Here is a 12,950-nt window from a genome sequence, read left to right as displayed (position 1 = left end):
AATTTGGTTCAATTCTGACTCTTTTGGGTATATATCAGTTATAATGTATTTTGTTTACATATTAAAGAACATGTCTCTTAGCTAATGCTGTTTACTATATACTCGTTACATTATGGAAATATTCATTTTACCAATTTTATTTCATCACTAGTTTTTTATAATGTTGGTCACACTTTAGCTTTTTTAAAATGTACAAATCAAAGTCTTAATTGAGTTATATGTTTCTTGTTATATACTGTTACATGATTATTGTTTACATGCATAATTTGATTCGATTTACAAGTATTTACTTTACAAGTTTACAATTTACAAGTATTTACCTATGTAGAGCAATTTCTAAAACGGCACTGTCTCTTTAAAAATAGCAGCAGTTCAGCGTGCGTCTCACAGAAGTATTTCGGTTGAGCACATATTAATAAGAGAGCAGTCGCATTGCTATTTTAAGGCATTCGTGCTATGTGTGATTAGAATTAAATGCTTCTTTTTTGTTGTTTTTAATCAACAACTGACTGTAAAGAACAGAAAGGGTATTAAAAGAGACATTCAATGATACATTGATTGTGTGGATCTAGTCACTGGACACATTAAACTGAACTAAACCAAAAGAGATAAACCAAACGTTTACTCTCATCAAAAGTAGCCTTTGTTCTAAAATTCTAACCCACTATACTACTCAATCATTGCCAAGTAAAATCTGAAAATTAACAAGACATTGGCTAATCACAGACATTCTTAGTCGCATTTTGTGTAAAAGTTGGTCGCGTTTGTGAGTTATTTAGTCGTATTGTAGAGGGCTGCTCATGAAGTAAAGATCGATTTTGGGATTTAAGAATTGATTCCGGGAACATTCAAAGGCAGATCACGATTAATCATAAAATGTATTTTTTACTAAGACCTACCCAGATAGCAAGGAGACGTGGATTCAACGTCTATTTGTAGTTGTAAAGGTCGGGATCTGTCGTCGATCAATTTTCAATGTTGAATCAACATTCACTATTTAGTCAGTACATCATAACGTTGTTGGGTCGAAAATAGAACATATATTCAATGTCGGAATGAGGTTGATTCATCAACATGTACCGCGGACCCATGTGGTCAAAATCTTAACTATAATGTTGAAACTTGTTTAGAGAAGTTCTGCGCATGCACGTTTTTTAGTCTACACCGGGCCAACCGTCAGTGGATGCGTCGCTAGAAAAAGGTAAGCACAAATGTACTTTTATTAATCATTTTACACAATGTTTTGTCAGTCTATCATTGAATATCACTTTAGATATTAATTGTTTTATACCTCAGTGTTTTAAGAACATTCCCGCTTGGTAATTTTGTAATTAAATGCCCTATTTGCGCACTGCCCAGCTTTCCGTGAGGCAGCCGGTAACTGAGGTAAATTTAGATAATTCACCATGTTGGACTCATTTCAGTTATTGTAGATTGTCAACTTCAACATGATCAATTTCACTCATATTTTCTAAACTTTAACTTTAGTTCATTAATTTCTCTGTCTTTCACTCACTAATGTCCTATGACACGCGCAAGCCTTCAGTGGTGCCGCACGCGCCATATACAGTCAATAATACACAAGGTGAATAAATGTTAACTGTCATACTTTCTCAAAGACTGTGTATTAATTTTAGGGACAAACCATGTGGCATTTTCTGCACTAATTTTCATAGAGGTCCAAATGAGCATGGCAAAGGTAGACGTCTCAAGTTATCTTTGTAATATTACAATTGTATGTCTCAAAACAATATAACATATATTTAAATACATTGCTATCTGCTGTACCTATAAATTGTGCTGGGAAACAGTTGGTATCTTTGTGTTTTCCCTAAAGGAATAAATATGATGATTTTATGATTATGATTAGTAGTAGGACTGTTAATAATACTACTTAATAATGTCACTTGTACGCATTTTTCTATTTCAGAGAGATGTCCAGTGCCTTACCCCTGTTTCATTTGCTTCATGCTTCAGAAGACAATAGTTTTTAGACAGTAAAATGTTTTGCTTTGTTGAAATCTTTCAGCTGCATTTTTTTTTTTTTTTTTTTGAGGGACTGCGTTTGCAGTAAATCCACCCCAAAGAAGCTCAAATATAGAAGGCAGTGGTATTCTTTTTGAGTATTGTATTGTAGTGCCAAATATCTCAAGATAATGTTTGATATACTGTAGGGTGGTGTTAACCTGTTATTTCTTTATAATTCTAGAATTTACATTCATAAGACTTGAGTTTATTATGGAATGACCCACTGTTGAAATGCAGTTTCAATGTGATTGATGTCTTTTCTTTTACCTTTAGGGAGGAACTCCTCAACAGAGCCATATCACAGCACATCACTGAATGGTAAAGTCTTTCTCATCATTGATTACAATTTCCCACCTTTGCAAGCTTACATGGTGCAGACCAAAAAAACTATGTCAGTGGAAATACATGTTGCCTGTACACTTACTGATGCACATTAATTACTCCAGGAAAAAGTACTTATAAAATATATTTTGTAAGCCTGCTGATCATTAACCCTTAAGGGCAAGAACATAAAAATACTTCATTAATTAATTTATGAAAACAAATTAATGTATTACTATTTTGTAACATATTACATTTTTTAAACATTTACGTTTTTTTCTTCAACATATTTCTTTTATTGACAATTTTGCAGCATGTAGCCTATTTTTCATGAAAAATTGTAATTTGCAACAACAACAACAACATCAACATCAGTGGATTTCTCACAATGCTGCCATGTTACTTTAAATTAAGATTGTGAATTGATGCCAGAGTTTTAATACAAAATCACATGATCTCAGTATTTGCAGGGACAATATTTTCAATAATTTTCACAGAAATTTGGCCAACTTACTCACTGCTCCTCGCTTCAGCCTCTCAAATGCTGTATCACCCAGGATGCAAAAACAATTATAGGGTTTTAAAGGCACAATAAGAATTGTTATAGTATTGGGAATATTCCAGTGACCAGATAAGATTTGATACTGAAGTGGGTAATATGGCAATATTTGAGTTGCATTGTTTTTTTTATTGCAAGTCTTCTGCTTTTCTGTGAGCCCCAGTTGAAGATGCATGCACTAAACATTAGATCTCTTTCAAACAAAGCACTAATTGTAAATGAAATTATTACAGATCATAGTTTGGATGTGCTCTGTTTGACTGAAACCTGGCTTAAACCGGATGAATATATTAGTTTAAATGGATCTACTCCCCCAGGTTATTGTTATAAAAATTAGCCTCATCTGAAGGGTTGAGGAGGAGGTGTTGCTACAATTTACAGTGACATTTTTGGTGTTACTCAGAGGACAGGATAGAAGTTTAAGTCATTTGAACTAATAATGCTTAATGTAACACCGTCAGATATAAATAAAAAATCCCTGTTATCTTTTGCCCTTGCTACAGTATATAGATCACCCAGGCCTTATTCTGATTTCCTTGGTGAATTTGCACATTTTCTATCAGATCTAGTAGTTACTGTCGATAGAGCTTTAATTGTTGTTGACTTCAACATTCACATAGATAATGAAAATGACACATTGGGATTAGCGTTTATCGATATTCTCAACTCGCTTGGAGTCAGACAAAATGTGACAGGACCAACTCATCGCCATAATCATACGCTTGATTTAATTCTGTCATATGGAGTTGATGTTGATACAGTAGAAATTCTACCGCAGAGTGATGACATCTCAGTTCATAACCTTGTCTCTTGTATGCTGCGATCAGCTAATGTTACTCAATCTACACCACGCTATCGTTCAGGTAGAACAATTCTTTAATTGTAACAAATAATCTTCCAGATCTATCTCATACACTCAGTAAGCCCCAAAGTCTAGAAGAACTTGATGAAATAACAGAAAATATAAATACAGTCTTCTCTAGTACTCTTGATAGTGTCGCCCCCCTTCGATTAAAGAAAATTAAAGAAAAAAGCCCCGCACCATGGTACAATGATCAAACTCATGCTCTCAAGAGAGCAGCTTGGGAAATGGAGCGCAAGTGGAAAAATACAAAATTAGAGGTGTTTCGCAGTGCATGGAAGGATAGTGTCTGTAGCTACAGACAGGCACTAAAAGCTGCCAGGTCAGCGTATTTTAGCAAACTCATAGAAAATAACCACAACAATCCTAGGTGTTTATTCAGTACTGTGGCAAAATTGGTTAAGAATAAAGCCTCAACTGAACCAGATATTCCATCCCAGCACAATAGTAATGACTTCATGAATTTCTTTACTGATAAAATTGAAATAATCAGAAATAAAATTGGAATTATGCAATCATCTGTCACAGTACCTCAGAAAACAGTGTTTCATAATTTTCCTCACGTGCAGCTTCAATCCTTTGCTGTCATAGTTCATGAAGAGCTAACAAAAGTTATCGAAACATCAAAAGCCACAACATGTATGTTAGATCCAATACCAACTAAGCTCTTAAAAGAGGAATTCCCTGTAATCTCAGAACCTCTAATTAATATTATTAACTCCCTCACTATCCTTAGGACATAAGAGAGAAACTTTAAAATGGCAGTTATCAAACCACATATTAAGAAACAGTTTGATAACTTGATTCCTGGAGAATTGGCTAATTATAGACCGATTTCAAATCTCCCGTTTATGTCGAAAATACTAGAAAAGGTTTTGTCTTCCCAATTATGTTAATTTCTACAGAGAAATAGTTTATATGAACAATTTCAGTCAGGATTTAGGCCACACCACAGTACAGAGGCTTCACATATCAGAGTTACTAATGACTTGCTCTTATCATCTGATCGCAGCTGCATTTCTTTTCTAGTGCTGTTAGATCTTAGTGCTGCCTTCGACACGATAGATCACGATATTCTCTTGAATAGGCTAGAGAATTATGTTGGCATTTGTGGACTTGCATTAGCATGGTTTAGGTCCTATTTAGCAGACCACTACTACTTTGTCTGTGTAAATGAGGAATTGTCAAATCAAACATAAGTTAAGTATGGAGTGCCACAGGGATCAGTTTTAGGGCCTCTTCTTTTCTCCTTATATATGCTTCCCCTGGGAGTTATTAACAGGAATCATGGAATAAGTTTCCACTGTTATGCAGACGACACCCAACTTTATATTTCTTCGAAACCTGATGAAATTTCACAATTCTCCAAATTAGCAGAGTGTATCAATGAAATCAAAGATTGGATGGCCAGAAATGTCCTTCTACTCAATTCTGACAAAACAGAGGTACTAGTTATTGGACCAAAAACCTCTAAAAAATAAGCCGCTAAAATATAATTTGACTCTCGATGGATGTACTGTTACATCGTCTTCAACAGCGAAGAACTTCGAACTTATATTTGATACCATTATGCCATTTGAAAATCAAATTTCCAATGTTTGTAGAACCGCATTCTTCCACTGAAGAAATATTGCTAAGTTACGACACATGCTCTCTGTTGCTGATGCCAAAAAACTAATTAATGCGTTCATGACCTCAAGACTAGAATATTGTAATGCATTACTGGGAGGATGTCCAGCAAGTTCAGTAAATAAACTTCAATTGGTTCAAAATGCAGCAGCCAGAGTGCTGACTAGAACCAAGAAATATGATCATATTAGCCCCATTTTATCGTCGTTACATTGGCTACCTGTTAAAGTTCGTATTAATTTTTAAATTCTGTTAACTACATACAAAGCTTTGAATGGTCTAGCTCCACAGTGTAGGTGCTATGGGTTGTTTAGATCAGTTTTACTATCAGAAATAATAAATAATTATTATTAATTATTAAATAATATTTAAATTAAATTATAGAATTTAACTCATTAAATTCTATCCTCAGGGCACCACTCTTTGACAAGAGAATAATGATAGCAAGTCACTGATCGAGTCTAATGAAAACAAAATCTACCCTGAAGGTTGAGTATTTTAATTATTAAACAAAATAATCAAAAAGGGGAGGAACTAGTTAAATTATTGCCATACAAATCTAATAGTAATCTAATTACAGTTAGTTTCTAACACCAATAAAATAACAGTACGCTGAGGTAACAGCTGGCTTCAACACAATATTCAAACAAAAACAAACAGAAGAACTTATTATAATATAACAAGATTTATTATAATCAAGCAGTAATGAACACAGCCAATACTAGCTGAATATAACCCAAAAAATATCAAGAAAATCCTTAACTAACAGTGGAGCTATATGCTAGTGTGTGTGTGTGTGTGTGTGTGTGTGTGTGTCCCGATGCGGTAACAAAGGAATCAAAATGGAGGATCAGATTAAAAATGGAGGATTCGATCCAAAATGGAGCTGATACCATGAGTGGGTGGAAATGAGCGGACACACAAAGGAGGAAACAGGCGGGAGAATTTGGTACACTAGCCTGAGTCGGACATAAACCGCGGCACCGCTCACTCAGTGAATATCAGTGAGAGAGAGAGAGAATGAGAGAGAGAGAGGAAAGGTGCATGCAATTTAATTGAGGGTAACCGCTCATAACAGCGGGACTGAATTACTAGTTCAGATCACTCAACAAAACAAACTTAACCCCCAAAAAAATGCAAATCTCCCAACTCAAAACAGCAAACAGCGAGCAGAGTTTAACATACAAAATATACTCAAAACATCAGCATTTAGAATCAAATATAAGATTTAGTTGCACAATAAAATCACAGTTTCTATACTAAATCTGCCTAGATATCAAGCCTTACTTGGGAAATCCTGTGTGATTTCAGTAGGGTTGTCCGTTAGAATTCCTGTGGCATTGAGCGGTCAGGAGAAACGGTCTGGATGGTCTCTTGTCTTAAGCTTCTCAGCGAAAAGACGCATCTCTGCTTTATTCTTCGGATCTAGCAGTGGAGAAGAATACAGAAGGTATTCAACACTGAAGGAAAAAGAGGGAGAAGGGAAACTGGTAGCCTTTCCATTTTTCAAAATAAATTCACTTTTGTCTTGCAGTGAAACTGAACCGGTTATTATAAGTATACTAGAAGACTTAAACAAAGCTAAGTTAATCTTACTCTACCGTGGCCAAATGGTGAGGTTAGAAAAACGTGGTCTCTTTGTTCTTAGTCCAAAACGGAGGGAAAACTCCTTCAGTACGTGCACGGTACAGATGTCCCTTAACAGCCAGCTGGAGCTTAGCACAGAGAGGCCAAACTCCATCTGTCCACTGGTTTTATTGACAAGATGACGTCATCGGTCGTAAGTCGCTTTCGACCAATGGCGTTTGAGACTGGGTCCATGGGTGGGACTTCACATCCAGTTTTGAAATTGTGAAGGATCCTGGGAAATTGAGTTCAATGTCTCTCCTTTGATTATAGAACAAAGGGTCATGCGGTTTCTGCTGCCATTTTGAGTGGGCCAAGGCCCTACACCCCACCCCCTGGTCTTAAGGTTGGTGTTCCTGCCACAGTATTTGAGAGCAACCCAAAAGTTGAACAGTTCAGTCCCTGAGGACAACCCGAAAGTTGTACAGTCCATGTGTCCTGGGTTTGCATGAGCTTAGTTCCTGGAAGCATTAACAGTTCATAAAGGCTTTTGACACCTGGGCAGTCATAGTAGGTAACATCTGGGCAGATGAATTCTAACTAGGCTAACTAACATAATTTCTATCAAAACATAGCACTTCACATCGGTAAACACATCAAACATTGCAACAACCCTTTGTTATCCCTGAGTTTTCAATGATTATGAAAAGGAAAATGGGAAAGATTGTTACAGTTAGTATAACTGTTCCTGGGCAGAGTTAGGAGCAGTTAGTGGTAGAGGGGTAGACAGGTGCTTGAAACGCTGAGGAACGAGTGTCATAGCATCCAGTCTAGTGTGTAGTGTTGGATGTGTCTGTTCATGGCGTGTGCGATGCCTGCCGTGGTGATCCAATCACTGAGGATGAGCACAAGGGCAGTCAAACTGATGGGGTGTTCTTGATAAGCCGATAATTGAGAAATGTAGTCATGAGCCCAGTCAATTTGAGACTGAACTTTACTAATTTGGTCCCTTCAGCTAGAAGCTGCTGTTGAAGGGTGTCATCAATAGTGAGGTTGTGGCCTCTGAATGCGTCCATCATCTCAGTCTCTGAATCGCGTCTCTCTGGACTGAGATGGTGGAGGACAATGTCGGCTATATGTACAGTGTTCCCTTGTGGGACCTTCAAGAACACCGTTTGGTTTGGGATTGTTAATTTAGTGTTTGTGTCATGATGGTCGTATGACATCAGGATCTCGGTGGCAGGAGTACTGACAAGCCATCGACTACCAGCTGTTTCTACCCTAGATTCTGTTCCTTCTTTAACAGACATACTAGCCTGATATTTTTGCTCTGGGGTGTCAGCCCTCAGACCGCACAGGTGGTTGGTTATATCTCTGATAAAGGGGTAAATGGGGCAAACCCAATGTATGTCCTTGGTGTTTGTACACATGTACATGTACATTATTGATATGTACATGTACATTATTCTTCCAAAACCCAAAGTTCAATATGGATTTTAGTTGGTAAATTTTCTGTTTCTCTATAATTGTTAAGTTAAGGATAAATCCTATCTCTAGTTTCTGAGGATTTACATGGATGGGGACTGCACTGCCAAGGCTGAATGCCAGATGTATCTGAGAAGTCTGCACAATGGTGGTAGTGGCTGATCTAAGGATTTGTTCAACCATGTTTAGGGGAACTAGGTAGGATGGGATCTTTCCACCACTCAGGCTGTTAACTGAAGTGCTAATTTCCCTGACAAGATCATGGATTAGATCTCTAACCATTCGCACATGTGTTATGTCTGATCTCACAACTTCTGACAAGGCATCCAGAGCTTGCAGTGTGTTATTTAGAATTGCAGAATGCATGTTTACAGTGAGTATGGTACCCTGCAGGGTTTTACCCAGATCCTGTAATTGTTCTTGTTGTAACAGGAGTTTCTCTTGGATATCTGGCATTTCCTCATTAAGTTCACCCATTTGTCTTTGGAGTGTACCGAGACTGACGGAGTTAGCAGCCGAAAGGCCGATAGAGAACAGGGAACCAATGGCCAATGCTGCTACTAGCAGGCCACAGAGGAACCGCTTTGGTCATTTATTCCCACTGAGTTCTTCCTCTGTGACTAGGAATTTCTGCAGTTTTTCTAAGATGTGGACAGTTGTCAATTTGGCATGTTCAACTGTGTCCTGGGTTTGGGTTCCGCTTACCCTGCCCTCCGTCATCTGTGGAGGTAACTGGATGTGTTTGCGATACACATCCCAAGGGTCTAAACGAACGTATATTCTTTGGGTGTATAGGTGGCAATGGGTGATTAAGAGCCCAGGGGCCTCCTGCAGGACAATACCGGTTGGCGGGCTGGTTTCTACCACCTCATTGGCTTATGTGAGCTGCAGGTTGAGGAAGATGCCAAGGATCCAAAGGAATTTCATCCTGAAACATACAAGAGTCTCGTTACCTTGTGTTTGCGGGAGTAGTCTTAAGTGTTATTAAATGCTAATGTTGTGAGTAAAGCATGCTACACCTAACTACAGGGGACACTATTGTTGTGGGTCCGCCCCCCTTTGGAGTGGAGACTGTTCAGAGGGTTTGATCTGATTTGAATGGACCCATTTGTACATTGGTGTTTGGTTTGGCTTCGAGATCCGGATTCGGTAAGCTACCGGGGAGAGCTTCCCTATGATCTCAAAGGGGCCTGACAAGCTTGGTAGGAACTTTTTGGATATTCCCACTGGTTTAGCGAACTTGAAGTAGAGGACTTTATCACCTACTTTATATTTATAGTCAGATGTTTTCCTGTTGTAATAGGCCTTTTGTCCTTTGACACTGGTTTCCAGGTTTGTTTGGGCCCAAGCAAATGTAGTTTGGAGGTGTTTGCGTAAATCGGTCACGTACTGATGTGCAGTATATGTGGTTGCAACACTGACGTCTTCTGGATGGTACAGAAGATGCAGTGGGAGAGTCATTTCTCTCCCAGTCATCATTTCAAAGGGTGTGACCCCCGTGGTGTGGTGTGGAGTAGACCTGATGGCCATCAGTACCAAAGGGAGTTTCATGTCCCGATCTTTGCCATTGCTGTTGACATACCTCTTGAGCATGCTGACAATGGTACGGTTGGTTCGCTCAACCTGACCTGATGACTGGGGGTGATATGCAATATGGAATTTGGCTTCCACACCCAACATTTCCCATATTGTTTTCATCACAGCCACCGTGAAATGAGTCGATCGAGAGAGGTAGCCCCCAACGGCTGGACACATGGTTCATCAGTACTAGGGCTGTGGTTTCAGCCATGTCATTGGGTGCTGGTAAACACTCCACCCACTTTGTGAATGCGCAGGTGACAGTGAGGAGGTATTTGTTGCCTCGCGCCGATTTGGGTACTGGTCTGATCCAATCCATCTGCAGATTGGACCAAGGAAATGTGATTCCCTTGACCTGCAGTGGAGCTCGATTCAGTGTTCGGGAAGGACGGAACTGACAACAGATCAGACAGCCCTTTACATATGCATTAGTGTCTTTAAGCATAAATGGCCAGTATGCAAACTGTTGGAGGGTGTGGTAGGTAACTTTGTAGCTCCTGTGACCTCCAATGGGAGCATTGTGGGCATGTAGCAGCATCACCCCCATAGTCGGTCAGAACGACCCACCGGGGTGGAACTGGACCATCGGGAACATAGACCAACAGACCTGTCTCAAGTTTCAGGTGTTGTTGTACCTAACAGAGAGCTTTTAGTTCTCTTGAGTCCTGTAAAGAGGATGGTAGGGCCCATTGTGCCTGAGGTTTCATCAACCGCTGCTGGATTTCCTGCATGGCACTCAAATCTGTGTCACCCAGTTGTTGAACCAGGTTCACAGTCTGCAGGCAGTTTTGGGGATTTTCCCGGTTTTCTCTTGCCTGTCTACGGGTGACGGCATTCACCGAGCAAGATAGTGGTTTTGGGAGCCATTCCTCCTTGAATTCCCATAGTGGGCCCTCTACTGCACGTCGCTTAGCTAAGCGATCAGCTTCATCGTTGCCCTCTTTGTGAATGACCTTTGACCTTCTTCCAATACACAGTCATCCCTCTGTCAGTAACAAGTTGGTCACAAGCCAGGAATAGTTCAGAGTGTTTGATCTCTTTCCTCTGGCATTCTTCATGCCATTTTCTTTCCATGTGGGGAAGTGTGAGACAAAGCTGTGGCGGGCGTAGTTAGAGTCAGAGCAGACTACCAACTGCACAATAGACGACCTAGCGGCTTGTTACAACACAATGAGTGCTGCTGCAATCTCTGCGTACTGGCTAGTCTTTGCACCAAGTTGGTAACTGTCTGGTGCATGAACGACGTAATTGACCCAGACTATGTCCACTCCAGCTCGGGTCTGGCTCTCATGGTGAAAAGAGCAGCCATCCACATAAACCTTCGGGAGATCTTGACAGACAGTTTCATCATAGTAATGATGATTGGAGAGAAGAGAAGGAGTTGTAACGAGGAGGGGTGGGGAACCTGTCTGTCCTTCGCAGTCACAATGTTGGCACTCGGCCAGGCCCTGACCCAAAGCCATCTTGTGGTTCTGACTGTACCTGAATTCTATGTCGTAGCCTTGCAGTGCCATCATCCATGACGCGATGTGACTGTTGGACACTCGTTCTTCTCTTAGCCGCTGACTATTGAGGAAGGAGACAGGCTGGTGGCAAGTTTCAATGATTACCTTCTGACCCCGATGTAGCTGCGAAAGTGTTCCACAGCCCAGACTGTGGCTAGGAGGGCTCTCTCACAGTCTAAGAAATTCAGCTCTACACTGCTCAAAGGTCGGCTTGCGTAGGCAATGACTCGGTTCTCTTTGTCATACCTCTGTGCCAGGGTGGCGCTGAGGCAGTGGGAGGAGAAGCTCGCCTCTAAGTGAAACTCCTTATCCTTGTCTGGGTAGGCAAGGCAAGGGGCTGAACAGAGCTTTGCTTTCAGTTCTCTGAAAGCCTGCTCTTGAGGGTCTCTCCATTCAAAGACCTTGTCTTTCCGGAGGAGCTCGGTAAGGGGACTGGCTATCTCCACATAGTCCTCGATGAACTGTCTGGAGTAGTTGCAGATGCCCAAGAAGCTCCTGAGTTCCGACACATTGGTTGGGGCTTTGATGTTTTGGATGGCTTGAACTCTCCCTGCTTGGGGTTCAATGTCATTGGCACCCACCAATAAGCCCATGTACTCAACCTTGGTGCGGCACCACTGACCCTTGGAGAGGGCCAGCTTGGCTCCTGCACAGGAAAGCTGGCTGAGCACGTATCGTATTTCGGTCAGGTGTGCTTCAAATGTCTGACTTCGCATGAGGAGGTCATCCACATAGATCAGGTTGCCGCGGGCAGCAGCATCACTTATGGCTTTGTGCAAGAAGATTTTAAACTCAGCTGGGGAGTTTGAATATCCGAATGGGCATCGGTTCCAAGTGAACTGTCGATTGCCAAAAGAGAAAGCCAGCTTGTACTGATCCACTGGGTCAACTTTCATTGTCCAAAACCCATTGGACACGTCAGCGGTCGAAAAGAAGCTCTTTTCACTTTCGCAAGCTCCTGATCCAGGTGGATCATGGGTCATTGTGAAAGAGGGACCTGTTTGTTCAGTTGTCGATAGTCAATCGTCAAGCGCCACTTACAAGTTGGCTTCAACACCGGCCATAATGGTGAGTTGTATGTGGAGTTACACTCCCGAATAATGCGTTTCCTCAGCAACGTGTCAAGTATCTCTTGGATTGACTCATAGGTGGCTAAAGAAAATTTCTTTACTTATTTATTTTTTACTGGCATACGAATGTGGGTGGTGCATTTGGGTCAGTTGGGATACGAACTGTATGGAGTTCGGTGATTCCACAGTCATTGGAATCCCTTGAGAAGATCAGTTGGAAGTCGTGAAACAACTTCCGCACTTCTTGTCTTTGACCCTCTGTCATTAAGGCATCTGCCTTAGTGAGTTGTTGTTCTATTTCATCCTTGAATCCCGGATAAGGTTCCTCTGGTGGGGAACCGGCTTCA

The 12,950-nt window shown here is 40.6% G+C and overlaps 1 long non-coding RNA gene across 1 annotated transcript in view; it reads left to right on the top strand.

Moving 5' to 3' along the window:
• The first annotated feature begins 2,301 nt into the window (after positions 1–2,301).
• LOC127430213 (uncharacterized) overlaps positions 2,302–12,950 on the top strand; it is a 110,189-nt gene continuing 99,540 nt past the window's right edge. The window contains exon 1 of the long non-coding RNA XR_007895424.1: positions 2,302–2,346. This is a non-coding gene — a long non-coding RNA (uncharacterized LOC127430213). The remainder of the gene's footprint in view (positions 2,347–12,950) is intronic.

The sequence above is a fragment of the Myxocyprinus asiaticus genome, chromosome 39 (genome assembly GCF_019703515.2).
Source record: "Myxocyprinus asiaticus isolate MX2 ecotype Aquarium Trade chromosome 39, UBuf_Myxa_2, whole genome shotgun sequence".
Lineage (NCBI taxonomy): Eukaryota > Metazoa > Chordata > Actinopteri > Cypriniformes > Catostomidae > Myxocyprinus > Myxocyprinus asiaticus.
This window is presented reverse-complemented; position numbering and strand designations above follow the sequence as displayed.